Below are 17460 nucleotides of genomic sequence, written 5' to 3'. Positions count from 1 at the left end.
TATTTTAATTCAACATGGAAACATCTTCATTTGGAAATGTTTTTATCTTTACAACATTAGATAATATTGAAGCTATTATTACCTTTTGTACATAATTTATGCTTACTGTCATACTAATGCGTGATTTAGACTCCTGTGGGGAATCTATGCTCATGACATACATGTTAACCCTTCGCGTAACCGAACGTGCACCCCCGAGAAATTTAACTACACGACAGTTACTGTATGGGTGGCCGTAGCCCATACATTGAGCGGGTAACCTACTAATCAGAAGGTTGGTGGTTCAATCTGCTCCAATCTGCATGCCAGATATTCTTGGGCAAGATTCTAACCCCAAGTTGGCCTAACCTGCATTTTAAATGAGGCACAAATCTTGGTTCTGCATTAGAATTTTAAATTTTCTGTAATGTCTTGAAGCACCTCTCCACTCTGTTTCAACATTGCTCCACTCCTGATGATGATATTGTTAATCCCTGTTTGCACATTTGCACCACTACAGGATCTTCTTCCTCAGGCTACTCCCTTTAAGGGTCGCCACAGTGGAACAGCTTGCTCCACTGCACCCGATCCTTAGATCCTCTGTCATAAAAGTCCTCTGCATATCTTCGTCCACTACATCCATGAACCTGGAAAAAAGTACAAAAAGTACAAAAAGTACAAAAAGCTCGGGCTGTTGGGAGATCTTCCGTGATCCTGAATTGTTTTCATTGATGATGCTTACACATCATGGATCTTTGCATAATCTTGTGCAGTCTGTAGTCTGTGTTTTCTCCTGTTTATTATCTTACTATGCTTCTTTTTTAATCCCTCAGCCCCATGCTGAGGTTACTCCTAACTTCCTATTAAAGGAAAATCTCCTTTCTCATCACTTCAACGTACTTGCTCATAGGGGATTGTCTGAATGTAGGGTCTCTACCTAACAGAATAAAGTACCATAAGTTGATTGTTGTTGTGAACTGCTGCTCAGCATCACTATGTGCATCATCTCTCACTCCATAAAGTTGTTTTTATGTTTGAGTTCAAAATGCTGGATTCATTATGAGTGAAGAACAAAAACTGTGCAATAGAGCTGGAATGAATAGCAATAGAGCTACTGCTGTTTGGGGATACTTAACAAAACAGGTGAAAATGAAAAGATTAAGTACAACATGCAAACCTAGCCTTGGATATTTCAGGAGGTGAAACACAAACGAGCAACACAAACGCCAGCAGAGGGCGAAAGGGGACAATTTAGTTATCTCCACTACTTCTTTCTTATTTTAAGCCAGCTGGTCGTGTGTGGCTTCCCAGTTTAAATAAAGCACAGGAAGGTTTTTTGTTTGAACCCAGTCCCCCCGCCCTGTTTGTATATCAGTATTCGGCATATTTGTATGGCAGCACTGGATGTGCGCAAGCGGACAAAAGATACAAAGAGATGCAGGTGTGCAAACAAGAGGGAGCTCGCGCCGTACGTTTCTTTGCTGTTTGTTTTCTCGTTAATGTCGGAGTCTGACATCACTGCTGAAAGTTCCTGTGAGTGTTTCAGAGAGAGAGAGAGAGAGAGACACTGGGGTGGGGGGGAGAGACACTGGGGTGGGGTGAGGTGGGGGGGAAGAGAGACAGATAGAGAGGATTACCGTCGCCTAAGCTGTGCGCGCCTCACCCCATCCGCATCACACGCGCTCACCTGCGCGGGGACTTTCGTCAAACGCAACTTTTGCTTTCTGTGGGGGATTTCGACCCTCTCGTTGCCCACACCCAGGTGATATGGATTAACTGCACTTCTTCGAGGTGCGGCGGGGTTTTTTGCGGCGCTTTTCGAAGTTGTTCCACGTACAGGACGGTCGGGACGGCCCGCCCTGCGCTCAGGAGGGGATTAGAGAGCGGAAACCCGCTACTCGGTAAGGTCTTTACACCTACAGCCAACCAGGATGAACACTGAGCACACATAGAGGTGCTAGAAACATTTTCTGTGCACCGATATTACCTTTATTTCCCTTACGTGCATGAGCGCAAGCTCTCGAAGCAAATAAGACGGTGCTTTGGCTCAGTTTGCTGGACATTTGTTTTAAAAATCAAATAAGAAAAAAAAACTTGCCTATTGTTAGCCTGCTAGTTTCACAGTGCAAAGAAAAGTAAAGGTTTAATTTTCAATTCATGTTTTTAATTAAAAAAGTTAATCTGCCACATTTAGAAGTCTCATTAACTTCCTCCGATCTTTCCCCTTAAAACACCCGCAGCTTAAAGAGTGCAGGTTAAAGATGGCACCCATTCACAGCTTCACCTGTTTAAATCCATCTCAGTCAGATTAATGGAGGGGCGGAGGCAGGTGGATGAGGGATTTTTTTAAAGCTTCAGCAACAATCTGAGACGTAGACTGTGTAGAAAGGGCTGGAAGGCGTCCCTAATGTTCCACAAGTTCCACTCCATTCATTAAAGAGACATTCCCAGGCTGCTTTTAAAGCACTGGGAGTCGCTCAGTTTCTGTGTTCAACTGCTGCTAAAGAATTGATGAATAAACTAATAGTGCATAGTCTGTGTGAAATGAAAATGTGTTTTACTAATGCATCACTGCAACCAGAAACACACACAGCTACATGCATTTTACAGTACGATGTGTCTCCAGATATTTTGCTGCATCATGCTTCAGCCTTCACCGAGACTGGGCTGATGCCACTGTATTTGGCTTATAGGTGGCACAGTCTGCTGCTGCTGCTGGACTGTGAGTCCCAAAATCGATTCGTTTCGTGCAGACACACTAATACAAAGCGTGCCCTGATGCTCAGGATTGAAACTGAAGAAGACTGTGGGGCCGACTGCGTTGTGAAGGCTCTCCCGGGCTTTACTAATTTATGATGTTATTTTTAGGCTTGACTACATTTTTGATGCTGCCTATTTGTCAAGTTTAATAGCGAGTGAAAACTCGGGTGTGTCCATCAACCTCTCTGTGTGCACACGTGCCTAAACTTGATCAGGCAAAAATGGTGTGTGTGGATACTTCAAAGGCCTTTCGGCACTTTTGTTCTATCATTGAGGTTTGGTGTGTAGTACTGTTCAAACCATTAAAAAGTGCTTAAAATGACACTTCTCACCTATACTGAGAAGAAGCACACTCTTCAACTTTAGTTCCAAATGTAATCTCCCTCAGCTCCTCCTTCACAGTCAGAGCCTTAAATCTTTACAACCAGCTAAAAAATATTAGATGAATTTTCAGCCCGAGATGGGACTTTTTGAACCCTCATTCCCAAAACTCAGCTGTCTTTCTGACTTCACATTGTGCTGTAGTTAAGCTACTTGAAACGTTGAAAGAGATAAATCCTTTCAAAAGGCTTCTCCAAACATCTGAGAACATGAAGGCGTTGGAAAATTAGAAGCAAAGAAAGCGAAAAACTCCCCAGCTTCTTACTGCAGAGAGGTGACTCTCAACCTCGGGATGGCTGCTCTAATAAGGTCTAAAAGGTTTTAGGTCAACCCTAATCTCCTCTGCCATAAAGACGGCCCTTTTAGACACATTGGCTTCAGTGTGAAACACCTGATTAAAGAGTTTTCCAGCAACAGCAGAAGTAGTTCTCTAAGCGCTTTTACTGTATCAGAGGCTTTCCATCATTTCTTACTGGATAGGGATCACATGCTGACAGCTGTCTGTCTGCTGAGTTAGTAGAAATTTTTCTTATTTCAGATCTGATTGGTAATTTATTTCAACATGTGAACAATATACAGGTACATTTAGAAAAGAAAATAAGAGAGAAAAAAAACACTATACAAAATACATACAAAAAACGTTCTGATTAATTTACATGTTGAAAGGGAGTGGGAAGAAGTAAACACTTATTTAATCCCACCCCTTTGCCATAAATTATCAGTTAATATTTAGTCAGCTTCCTTACTGATATAATTTGTAATAAAAATAGTGAACAGATTTCTGATATACTATATACTATAATATTACATCATGAGTTTTTTGTTTTGTTTTTTGTTTTTTTTAAAATAGAGACATTCACTTAATTTCAATATTTTCCTTTTCTATATAGTTTGAGAAGATCATATTTTTATAACTCTTTTTGAACAGTTTTATGTTTGGACATTGCTTTAATTCCATATTCAGACTGTTCCACAGTTTCACTCCATGAACAGAAACACAAAAGCCTTTTCTTGTAGTACGTACCTTCCCTGTTTTGAAGTTACAAAAACCCCTTAAATTATAACTTCCTTCTTTCAAAAAAAACATACTCTGAATATTACCTGGCAGTTCTTTATTTTTTGCTTTGAATAGAATTTGTGCTGTTTGGAATTTCACTAGCTATCTTCACTAACTATCTTCATTTGAGTGTTGGTGGGATTCTGGGCAGTTTAGCATAATGGGATGTGGTGTTTCAGTTGTGGGATTACACTTGAGTATACTATTGTTGCTGCAAAACAAAAGATATACAGAGCGTAACATGCCATTCATTTTAAAGCACATAAACATAAAATATATGGCTCATTGTCTATTATACCTGCGTTTATGTACCTACAGCTGGTGTATGAACAAAAAACATTATCTCCTTTAGTCATTAGTCCTTGAGATTTGCATACATTTGCCTCTGACAGATATTTAATATTGGATTTTCTTCTAGAAATAAATAACCAAATCTAATATTTATGATTTTTTTGTTTAATTTGTTTTTTTCTAAATTTCTTTTAGGGGAAGATCTGATGATGTTTTAGAACTCATTCATGGAAAAATGTATTTTCCTGCAGTAGTACAATTAAATATGACATGACATCATTAATCATAAGAAGTATTTTAAGCTTTTTCTTAGGGCTTACTCCATTGTCTTGTTGCCTGGAGCCGTCATACTGCTGTAGAAAAAAAGTGGGGAAAATTTACTTTTCAGCACTTTGTGACAGTTTACAGCACAGGCAGAGCAAGCTGACAGACACGCATATGTTTGCATGTTTGAGCTTAGAGACATAAGGTCACTCAACTTTTGGCTGAATGTCACAGTTTTGTCCAGTATATTGACACTCACCATGTCTCACACGCATACTGTGACGCACTGAAAAGCCACCAAACATCTAACAGATAGGTCGAGAGTTGGGTCAGAGCAGTTTGAAATGCAACCAGTTGATTAGGACAAATTAAGTTTTGACATTAGTGATGCAATTGATAGTTTTTTTTAAGTAATTGGAATACTTTGGATTACTAAATTACTATATCTCATACCAGAAAAAGAGGGACGTTCTATAGATAATAGTTCTGTTTAAACATCTCAAAACATTTTTAGTGAAGATCATTTTTTTTTATTATTGTTGTACTTTTGTTTACTCATGAATAGTATGTCTGACATTTTTTGTCGAGTTCCTTGCTTTGTGGCAGTACAAAAAAACCCTGTTGCAACAACTATCAAGATCTGTGGGGTATGCAGGTCATGGAAGCAACACTCAAAATAGCACACAAGGAACACAAGCTAAGCAAAATAAAACAGAAAGTTTAAACACAGATACAGACTTAGACACACAAACTTGACATACACAAAATGTAAGCAAACATGGAGACATGAGCTACTACATAAATGGGATGCCAGGAAGGACACACAAGACTCAGATGAACAAGAGATAACTAAGATACGAGAGTAACTAGAAACATGAAAAACTAAACTTGGATAAAGAACACAGAAAGTCAGAACACAAGAAAAAACTGAGGAACCATGACAGCAGTAGTTACTCCTAAATAGTCCTCCATTTCTGCAAAAATGTGCGGCGCAGGACACCATATTTTAAAGATGTAAAGAAAATGTCATCAACTAATCCTCAGTCATGCAATTCTAATTACTAATTATATATAAAAAAATACATAATATGGCATGGGTATTTTTTTGTAATGAAATTACATTTAAATACTACGCATACTATGCAATTCTTTGTATGAATGACTTGAAGGTTGCAGCTGCCGACTTAAAGTCACATTCTCTCCAGAAATGAGTTTCTTAAACATTACTTCTCTTGCAAGTTGACTACGGAAAATAAGATCTGCAGTTTGACACTTTTGAGCTTGTCATCACAACACAGGTTTTTCTTTATTCACATAAAATCTGGAACCTATGAGCTAGAAGTGTGATGTGATGTCACTCTTATCCAGTAAAGCGTAATAATAATCTGGTAACTTGAAGCCTGATTTGCACATTCTGTGCTTTTAAAATTAACTTAGTTGTTAGTTAGCCCTGGGTAATTAATTCAGTTTTCTGTTATTTGGCTTCCAGCAATAAAGGAATAAAGAAAAAAAGATGTCTGTGCAACACTTGAGTTTTTTTTATCGTTTTGACTCTATTTTCTGTACAGCTGTGCGCTTTTACCCCTCCGAAAAACTGAAACTTGCTCAGTTTTTTCTTCAACTGTCCCCAAGATGACTGGAAAAGAGCCTTTCATCATCAAGATGTTTCTTGAAGGAGGAAAAGTGAGAACTTTTACATGGATTGATCAGCAGTGGCTCATCAGTGGTAGCTGATGTTGCACAATATTCATCTACCAGATCTTTGAGGGTCTCTCCTGCAGTTCAGTCTTAATAGTGTGCTGTAGAAGTGTATTACTGCCTATTCCCTTCCTTGGCTAGACTACCATGTAGGCGCATTCAAGGTCTGTTGCTGCCTCGTGGTAGTGGTGTTGTGGCTGGTGAGCATAAGCAAATGCTCTTTTGAGACAGGCTTCACAGTCCAACACAATCACAACATTACATAATTATGGGAATAGACTCATTAAAAACAAAATATTATTCAAAGTGGAGTGTTTTTATACATCTGAGCTGTCTATAGGGGTCGGCACAGCAACTGTAAAGAGTAAATATTTGTTTCAAATGGGTGGACCCAACCAACAAAAGTAAATACTGACAAGATCAGGTGAGCCATTTTAAAAAGCATCATCCTCATTAAAGGACTTAAGTTACCCAACGCAGCCCGCTTAAGTGGATAATCAACATAAAGTGATGTCAGGAACAGGAAGTGATGCCACTATTTGTCTCTTTCTCACAGATAATTCCTTGGGACTAATGGAGTCGGTCGGTTCACAAAACCACGTGCTTATCAAATAAACAGAAACATCTTTGCAGCATTCAGTAGATAAGAATACACATGTTGTCTCATGTCTAACCTTGGATTCCATTTTAGAAGTTGTCAGGAACACCACTTTACTTCATTGACAGAGTGGAAATCAAAGATAAATATGTCTGAATCAAAGCCAGCGGACTTGACATTTATAATTGCACTGCAAATCTAAGCCTTCTCTCAGTTTGGTGTGTTTGTCTTCCTCAGAAATATCTCTAAAATTCCTATAAAAGAACGGCTGGTCATCTGGCCGGTTATCTTTCAAGAAGTGCAGCAGAAACAATGCATTTATTTAAATATCACAGCAAAGGTCAACATGTTCTGCTGCACATATTGGCTGTCGCACACTGGCGTTCGCTGTATTTACTTTTATGTAAGGCTAGCTCAGCAAATAATACTAGTGCATTAAATAGATGGGGAGCATAGATACTGGCTTTGTGTATAAGCCATCAGATAGCTTGTTAGCACTGGCAGCTTCGAGGCTGTCAACCTGCTAGTACACCAGCTCTGAGGCACAGACAGAACAGCAGAGCTGTGTTGCCCCAGGTACATCTCTCCACACAAAATAGGTGACAAGGGAGCTTATTTAACACTTTACACTCTGTACCAGCAAGAGACGATGTCCTTAAGAGAGAATTTAACTTACTATAAATCCTAATTCAGATACATAAGTGAAACAACATCAGCTGAACAGGTTCATTGATAGTATAACATTATCCTAGTTCTTAATTATTTCAAATTTTTGACCTAATTTTATGACGACAGTAGGTAATAAGACACGTTAGTTATTTTAGCAGTTGTATTTTTGTATGGAAAAAAGAAGTCCCACCACTGGCTCAAACCCTGCAGTGATGGTAAAGATGCATTACCCTAGGTAGCCTTCTATGGTAACTTTTTAAAAAAAACCTTCATTTAACCAGAAGAAGGAAGTCTTGAGATTAAAATTCTCTTTTGTCAGACTTCCCAGATGTAGATAGCATAAACCAGCATTCCTGGAGAAAATCCACACAAGCACAAGTGGACATGCAAACTCTACATCCAATGGCCCCACTTGGGTTTGAACTCAGGTTGAGCCTTTCTTGCTTTGAGCAAACTGTGCTAACTACTTAGCCACCATGTTGTGTGCATGTGCACCAACCTGAATGTAGAACAGACATTTATTGTAAACTGCATGTCTTGTTTATTATTGTGAGGAAAATGTGGTTTGCAACCAAGTGCACTGCAACTGGGAATAAGAATTGGCACTTGTAAGCACAAGGCTTTGTATCTCAGCTGGAAAAGGAAGGATTGCCCAAGTGGTAGAGTTTTAAGTACCTTGGAGACTTTCTTTTGAGTGGGGAAGACTGGAAATTGACAGACAGATTAGCACAGCATCCGCATTACTGCAGGCAGCTGTAGCAAAGCAAGAGCTGAGCCCAAAGGAGTAGCTGTTGCTTTAGTCTTCGATCTGTGTTCCTACTTTTAACCCTGGGCATAAGCAGTTGGTGGCAATATTAAAATTGATCAGGAGTTAGGTTTCTGGGTAGATATGAGGAGATCTGCCATTTCAGAGGGGTGCAGGGTAGACTCTCTGCTGATGTGATTTGAACATCTCACTTGGATGCACTAGGCATACCCAGTTGGAAGGAGACCCGAAGCAGACCCATAAGCTGGAGTTCATCCTTCCAGGAAGAGTTAGAAGCGGTGGTGTATGACAGGGAGATGTGGGAACCGATGTTTCTTAGATTAGTGCTGTATCTACTCTGGATGAAAAGCAGAACAAGGACAAACGGTTGGAACGTTTTCTTATGCAGCGTATGAGACACACAACCACACCTGCATGCACAATGCTACACAGTCACCCAAAGTGTCACTTAACAATCGTGGGGTTGCACACAATCCTGGTAAGTGTGTGAACTCCTAATTGCATTCTGTCCCCACTGCTACCCTTCAAGCTGTGAACATAATTCATTAATGTCAAGAGGAGAAAGGAAAGAAACAAAATTAATGAGAAAACATAAACAGGGCACCAGCTCCCTGGGTCTAACAGGCCTCCCATATGCTGTAAAGCTAATGCAGAGGCCCACGTTTGTGTCCACCCTAAGGTCGTTTTCTGTGTGTCATTCCCCGGCTCTTTTTACTCAGCTTTCCATATTCGCTCCACCATCCTATCCCAGTAAAGGCTAAAAAGCACCCTAAAGTATTAAAGCATAAAGAGGCCAGTACACCTACTGTCTATAAGAAAATATTTTGTGTTTTAACGTAGGTTGTACACTGACCGTCAAATGTAAATGCTATTAATTAGAGATCTCTAAACTTGAGCGAGTTTGTTTTTGCAGCCTCAGTGAGCCAATTCTACGGTTTTACTGTGGTGAGACAAAAGTAAAAGTCAAACTGTCTGTGAAGGTTCTCAGTCATCCAGGTCATCGTAGTCAAAGGAGCTTGCAAAGAAAAGCGTCTGGACTTCTTTAAGTTACTTGAAGACGTTTCACCTCTCATCCGAGAAGCTTCTTCAGTTCTAAGGTCAAATGGTGGAGAGTCCCAGATATAAACCTAGCGGGAGTATCCCCCCACAGAGGGACAAAAGGACCCCCTGATGATCCTCTAATCGCCTGAGCCAAGGTGTGAAACTGGGTGTGGGTCCCAATCAGCCAGAGTTTCGGGTGTGTTCATTGTGAAACCTGGCCCCACCTTATCATGCGAATTCCTGAGGTCAGATGGCCCAGGATGTGAGTGGGCGTTAAGGCGTCTGGGAAGGGATCTCAAAACTGGATTATAGATGGCAGAGAGTTGGTGTCGTAAACCCCCGCCTCTGTTCAAAGATGGTCGCTCACAGTGGACATAGATGGCTTCTTTCACTCCTCTTTCAAACCATCTGTCCTCTCTGTCCAAAATGTGAACATTGGCATCCTCGAAAGAGTGTCCTTTATCCTTAAGATGCAGATGGACTGCTGAGTCTTGTCCTGTGGAGGTGGCTCTTCTGTGTTGTGCCATGCGCTTGTGAAGTGGCTGTTTGGTCTCTCCAATGTAGAGGTCTGGGCATTCCTCGCTGCACTGTACAGCATACACCACATTGTTAAGTCTGTGTTTTGGCGTTTTGTCTTTCGGGTGAACCAGTTTTTGTCTGAGCGTGTTGCTGGGTCTGAAATGCACCGGGATGTCATGCTTGGAGAAAACTCTCCTAAGTTTTTCTGATACACCAGCTACATAGGGGATGACAATGTTGTTGCGTCTGTCCTTCTTATCCTCCCTTGCTGGTGTCTGGTCTTCTTTTCTGTGCCAGCGAGGGAGGATAAGAAGGACAGACGCAACAACATTGTCATCCCCTATGTAGCCGGTGTATCAGAAAAACTTAGGAGAGTTTTCTCCAAGCATGACATCCCGGTGCATTTCAGACCCAGCAACACGCTCAGACAAAAACTGGTTCACCCGAAAGACAAAACGCCAAAACACAGACTTAACAATGTGGTGTATGCTGTACAGTGCAGCGAGGAATGCCCAGACCTCTACATTGGAGAGACCAAACAGCCACTTCACAAGCGCATGGCACAACACAGAAGAGCCACCTCCACAGGACAAGACTCAGCAGTCCATCTGCATCTTAAGGATAAAGGACACTCTTTCGAGGATGCCAATGTTCACATTTTGGACAGAGAGGACAGATGGTTTGAAAGAGGAGTGAAAGAAGCCATCTATGTCCACTGTGAGCGACCATCTTTGAACAGAGGCGGGGGTTTACGACACCAACTCTCTGCCATCTATAATCCAGTTTTGAGATCCCTTCCCAGACGCCTTAACGCCCACTCACATCCTGGGCCATCTGACCTCAGGAATTCGCATGATAAGGTGGGGCCAGGTTTCACAATGAACACACCCGAAACTCTGGCTGATTGGGACCCACACCCAGTTTCACACCTTGGCTCAGGCGATCAGGGGGTCCTTTTGTCCCTCTGTGGGGGGATACTCCCGCTAGGTTTATATCTGGGACTCTCCACCATTTGACCTTAGAACTGAAGAAGCTTCTCGGATGAGAGGTGAAACGTCTTCAAGTAACTTAAAGAAGTCCAGACGCTTTTCTTTGCAAGCTCCTTTGACTAAAAGTCAAACTGTAACTGTCTATATGCCTGAGCAGCCAGGCAAAGGAAAGGAACACTTGGACGCTTCTTGCCTAAACACCACCCACCCTTTCTCAGAGGGCTTGAGCCCATGTGTGACATCATGGTTATAATTATCATGAAGATGCCATTTTTGTTTGTTTTTCCAAAGCAGTCAGAAAAATATCACACCTTTGTTTAAGGATTTAAAAGTATTATCTAAAGCTGCACTGTTGCCCACCCACACAAAGCTTCTTTTTAAAAACACTCTACATTTTCTCAGTAGGGTTAGAGAGAGGCCTCCTTGTGATAATTCCCATTGCAACTAAAGACAGGATTGTTTTCTGAAGCATGAGGTGGTGTACTTGCCTACACCATATAAAAATAATTTTAATAGGGTTTTCGGATGGACCGTCACGTATCCGAACAAAGTGACAGTGACACCCTCAGGAATTCTGCAAAGACCTACCATCTCACTTCCCATATTAAAAGCTAGATCATCATTCTGCCACATTCTTGCTGATGTTTGCAGTTTTGCTTAAATGTGGCTCCCATTCAACAGCCTTCCCCAGCCATATCCATCTGGACCAATTAGTGTACACAGCATTCATCAATGAATAAAACAATGTGAAATTTAGTCTTCATCACACAAATGAGCCTGCTGCAAGTCAGCTTTGGTTATGAAGGACCAAGATGAAACATATATATGGTTTTCCTGTCTCTTGCAGAACGTTGCACTGTTTCACCCTGTTCCTCTCCAGAAACATCTTTCCTCTTACCCGTGTTTCCTGAGAATTGTGACTTTCATAATGGTGTAAAACAACTTCTCTTCAATCAAGATCGCCTGACAAGCAAACCTTAAACCAGATTTAGAAATTATGAAAAACATAATGAAATATTCAAAATGAAGTGTTTTGTGTTTCTGAGGTATCAATTACATAATCACTGGAGCACAGAGTAGACAAACCAGATGTTCTCCATGCCCGTCATACCCTAACCCTCTTGATCCCTTTTATTGCTCACATTTCTCTTTCTCATCTTTCTGTTCTTTGCAGCCTCATGCGTTTTCTCTCTCTCCTCATTCTGTCTTCCTTTGTGTGCGTCGGTATGCCTGTTAGTTGTTGGTAGAGTGAAGTGGCTGCATTATCTACATACATTATTGATGCTTGCAGCACTTTAACACACACATGCGCAACCACACACACACACGCACACACACAAAATCCAGCTTACCGCTCACATAACAAAAACTTACATACAGTTATACAATCACACACACATAGTCACAAAGAGCACACGTAGCCTCACTTTTGAATGTGTGTGTGAAGAAAAAGTGAATGACAGCGCACAAATGTTGTCGTTTTTTTTTAAAACAGCTGATTCCCTGTTTTAAGAAAAAATGAGGAAATTGTGACATTCTCAGACTAAAATTAATTCACAGTCACATGCTGGGCTAATAGGTTAAGACATGAATAGAAAGTGAGAGTTATGAAAGAGAAGAGACAGAAGGATTAGAATTTGAGTAGCAGGGAGTTGGAGATGGGAATAAGGGAGGGAGGGGACAGAAGAGTTCCCAGCATCTCTTTTCCCAGGGCTTTGTGAGGGCCTCATTAAATATGGATGGTGTTTGGATCAGAGCAGGGGTAAGTGGGACTCCACAAACAGCACATGCAGCCGATGCAGGCAGCCCCATCCTGCTGTGATGGAGCTCGGTGTGGTTTTTTGCTTCATCTGTCTCTCCGTACTCCTCCTCCCTTGACTCAGTTTACTGCCCTCAACCCTTTTGTCCGGCCCCTGTCGCTGCCATCATGTGGCACTGTCTGTCAAACTCTTCTTCTTTTTCTCTGCTTGTCTGTTTTTGTCTTTTTCTTAGACTCATTTTCTGTTTTCCGCCTCAGTGCTTCCCACTCTCATTCCATCTCCAGTTTGCTTGTTTTTCCCCGTGATGCACCGATCTAAAAGGAAAGCTTTCCTCCATTATTCACATCCTAATCGTAGTTTTTCAGATGAGAAGATAAAAATCATGTTTCAAATTGTCAATAATATTACAATGCTGAGAGACTCAGGCTCCAACAACCCTAACTCTTAATTCTGATTCGTGCCTGTCGTCAGGAGATGAAGACACGTCACCCTGGTCTTCTTCAGTGGAGTGATGGGCGAGCAGCGAGGGCAGCGGGACTGTAACTGGCACCTTCATGGAGCCCTGATACCCAGGGCAGAGAGCAGGTGTGTGAATGTCTGTCTCTCTAATACTGAAATGAAACAGATTGTGTTTGTGTTTGTGATTTGTGTGTGCATACAACAAAAGATGGCAATATTAGAGGATTTAAAGACTGTGGGATAAGCACAGTGAGACAGACGCACAGTGGAGAGATAAGTGAGCAGCAAACTAGTGTCTGTCTAGTTTAGCCAGAGTGTTACTCCAAACAGACCTGTAAGGCTAAGGTGAAGCTCAGTCTAATCTGGCTCAGCAGGAGTGACGCACAAACTCCCTGTCACAGCCTGCAGACACACTCTGTAATCCCATTTGCCTACTCTGCGTGCCTGTGTGTCTCTGTGGGTGCAGTAAGAGTGTTAGGCAAAAGTTGTAAGTAATGCATGTTTCAGAATTTACTATATTCATCGTGTATGCATAGCTAATTTAGTTAACGTTCCAAAAATACAGAGAAGTCACAGGGAGGGTGCATGGGTGGATGGATTGTTCTGTGGAGTGCCAAGACTTGAGTTTGCAGCTTTTCTCTAGACCAGGGATGTTAAACTCATTTTATGTACACAGTAACCTGTAGGCCCACCTATAATCAAGTAACCTGTACACAGGTTACTTTGATTATAGGTGGGCCAGACTGGCGAAACTTCCCTTTCTGTCAGTGTAAAGTTTAACTATACATTTAATTCCTGAGATATTTTATTAAAGGAAAAAAAAGTGAAGGAAAGAAATGTGTCAGCACAACTATTTGGGCTTAAAGTGTAATAAATAAATATGTAAAACTAAAGAAGAAAGTAATAGTAGCTCATTGGGCAGAGTGTCCTGTAATTTTAAAAGTCCCAGAACATGTCCTTTTGAAATTTCTTTAGCCCAAAGTAAAAAAACAGGAGCCTTTCAGTTATTTAGTTACTTTGGTATAGTGTGAAAAGCTGTGGGGAAGGTTTTTATCAGCAGAAAAACCTATAAAACGTATTAAAATAGGTTTAAAAGTCAAAATATTTAAGCCCTATTTGACATTTTCTAAAGCAGTTTCCCAGACCAGTTCTGGTCCCTGGGCCTTATGTTTGACACCCCTGCTCTGGACATTTTGAGTGAATTGTGATTTTGGATAATATTATTTATGTCATTATATTTCTTTAAGACTACAAGTGCCATCTGACTTTACAGACAAAGCTTTTTTTCAGCTCAGTTCAGTTATATTTATTTAGCACCAATTCACAACACAACAGTTGCTTCAAGGTGCTCGGTCTATTCCCAATGCTAACATGTTTGCTGTGTCAAAGCTACAAAATGTTTAGTGGTTATTACAGTGTTTTCCACACTTTAGTTGGCGAGGCCACCCAAGTATATTATCAGATCCCTGTGTATATTTTGTGACTTATTTTGGATTATTTGTATTTTCCACTGTATTTTGAGAGTTCAGTCTCTGCTCACAGCCTTTCCTGTCAACAGCAGCCACAGTCTTTTGAGAGACAAGAGACTGTCGTGTAGGGGTGGGTAATATAGCTTCAAAATGATATTGCAATGCTTCAGTAAATTTGCAATAAATATATTTTTAGTGATAAAAAAAAACATCAAACAAAATAACAAAACAAAATACTGCGGAACAGTTGGGGAGTGCAGATTAAAGGTAGCAGGATTTAATAGTGCAAGCATAATCAAAGACATTTTCCATCCTTTTCCAATGAGTTTTTGCGTTGTTTTCCGATGTCTAAGGAGCTTAGAAAGAAAAGTGTCTGGACTTCTTTAAGTTGCTTGAAGACGTTTCACCTCTCATCCAAGAAGCTTCTTCAGTTCTAAGATCAAATGGTGGAGAGTCCCAGATTTAAGCCCTATGGGAGTGTCCTCCCAGGGGGACAATGGACCCCCTAATGATCCTCTACCTAATCGCACAAGCCAAGGTGTGAAAAGGTCACAATCAGCTAAGGTTTCAGGTGAGCTCATTGTGAAACCTGGCCCCACCCTATCATGTGATTTCCTGAGGTCAGAAGGCCCAGGATGTGAGTGGGCGTTAAGGCATCTGGAAAGGGATCTCAAAACTGGATTATAGATGGCAGACAGTTGGTGTCATAAACCACCACCTCTGTTTTATAAGGATCACATTGGACATAGGTGGCTTCTTTCACTCCTCTTTCAAACCATCTGTCTTCTCTGTCCAAAATGTGAACATTGGTGTCCTCGAAGGAGTGACCTTGGTCATTTACGATGACCTGGATGACTGAGAACCTTCACAGACATGTTGTTTTCTGATAATCCTGAGGTCAGAGTGTAAAGTTGCTAAACTGGTTAACACTTTAGTTTAACAATAATTAAACTTATTTAACCTTATAACAATACAGGAGCTTCACAGTACTGTCCAGAATAAAATGTTTTCTACCTGGGATGTTGTATCTGGGGTTAACTTTTTTTGCTAGCTGCTTTTAGGACTTTTACGACCATTTGGTTTGGAATCCTATCCTAGACCGATCAGTATGTAACTGCATCCATGCACAGTTTGCCTTGGCTCTCAACACAGCCAAAGAGCTATGATGATGCTTGGTGGTGTCATTTGTTTACTTTTTTGTTGCACATCATTGGCTACCAGTATCTCCTCCTTTATAGAACGGTTTTACCTCAAGCAGTGAAACAATTTTGTTGTTTCCAGTTTTCCCAGAACCAGTTTTGTGGTGTATTGTGATGTATTGGAAATCAAAGTAAACAAGAAACAACCAAAAGATAGCTATCATGGCAAAGTGAATGAATAAATGTACATGAGAAAACACAAGTGTGGGGAAGGAGAAGTGCTGCTGTAGCCCCTTTAGTCAGCTTGTGTGTGTGTGTGTGTGTGTGTGTGTGTGTGTGTGTGTGTGTGTGTGTGTGTGTTTGTGTGTGTGTGTGTGTGTGTGTTTCTCTGCAGCATTTCTTACCCTGCCCAGCTTCAGCATTAGGTAAAACTATTCTGGCAGAGATTTTTGTTTACTTCTCTAATTTTATAGCAGACACAGCTATCTGAAAAAAACCAACCTGAGCTAATATATATGTAATTTGATTACTGTGTTAATATTGTAATGATTATAGTGTGTATTGCATATCACAGTGTTGGGGGAAAAAACAACCTTGTAATAGATTTTTAAAAAACTAGGAAATGCAAACAGCACATTTATTCATAGTTTTCATAGGATGTGTGAGGAAAAGCTCAGCACACCGGCAGTGGCATTTCACTCATTTACAGCCTGAATCATATTTTAGTTTATAATTAAGCATTGACCGGCTAGCTCATGGTCTTATGGCAGGAGGCAGGACTCAACAAGTGGTAAGTCTGTTGTAGGGCCATGTTTAACTCACATTTTACTACACCAAACTGTAGACATTTTGTGGCATAGATGCATTCAGGGAGTCATACAGCATTAAAAAATGACTTGACTTTTCAACTAAATTGAACCACAAAGGTTTTCTTCAGACAGATATAAAAAAATGCCACTAATGATCCTGATCAATAACAACGGCACAGAGCCAACCTTTTTTAACCTTTTTTGTCTGGATGAAAGCCCACTAACCAATTTCCAGTGGAAGCAAGAGTCAGATTACTGCACAGTCAAACATTTGACAAAAGTGATATCGTGTGCAAAAGGTAAATGTTTCTGAATCGCATCTTTTATCAGAACTAAAGTACATATTACACAAGATGAAGCCTCCATGTCATTGAAAAAATGCATTAAAAATGCATATTTTACTCTAATGTGACATCAGATTTGACCACACCCTATGGATCACTGTTGAGCTCTTCTAACTCTGTGGAAACGGACAGAATAACAAAGGTAAAAACGTCATTCAACAGGAAAATGAGACCATCATGCAGTGTTAATCTAAATAATGTTCTATAAATACATACACATTTTAGCATTGGATTAGAAAATAAGCTCCACTTTTGAGCTGTTGCTAGTGTGTGTGTGTGTGTGTGTGTGTGTGTGTGTGTGTGTGTGTGTGTGTGTAAGAACCCTGATGAGCATCATTGTATCACAAAATGAATTAAAGATTGTACTGGACTGGATGGTACTTATCAAAAATAACATAACAAAGCAATTGTATCAGGTGTAATAGACAATTTTCTGGTTTCTTCTTTCAGCTCCATTTTTTAGTAGCA

At 40.6% G+C, this 17460-nt stretch overlaps 1 protein-coding gene across 2 annotated transcripts in view; it reads left to right on the top strand.

Moving 5' to 3' along the window:
- Nucleotides 1-1593: 1593 nt before the first annotated feature.
- The window catches only part of frmpd1a (FERM and PDZ domain containing 1a), a 49228-nt gene continuing 33361 nt past the window's right edge, over nucleotides 1594-17460 (top strand). The window contains exons 1-2 of one of the 2 annotated variants that reach the window (XM_084930332.1): nucleotides 1594-1880; nucleotides 13244-13357. The gene's annotated coding sequence lies outside the window, so the exon portion shown is untranslated. Of the gene's footprint in view, nucleotides 1881-13004; nucleotides 13358-17460 lie in introns of both variants that reach the window. The other variant, XM_084930330.1, reaches the window with a different exon arrangement.

The sequence above is a fragment of the Perissodus microlepis genome, chromosome 6 (assembly GCF_051167445.1).
Source record: "Perissodus microlepis isolate ML-2025 ecotype Zambia chromosome 6, ASM5116744v1, whole genome shotgun sequence".
NCBI lineage: Eukaryota > Metazoa > Chordata > Actinopteri > Cichliformes > Cichlidae > Perissodus > Perissodus microlepis.
Note: the sequence above shows the minus strand (reverse complement) of the source record. Positions and strands in the feature narration are given on the sequence as shown.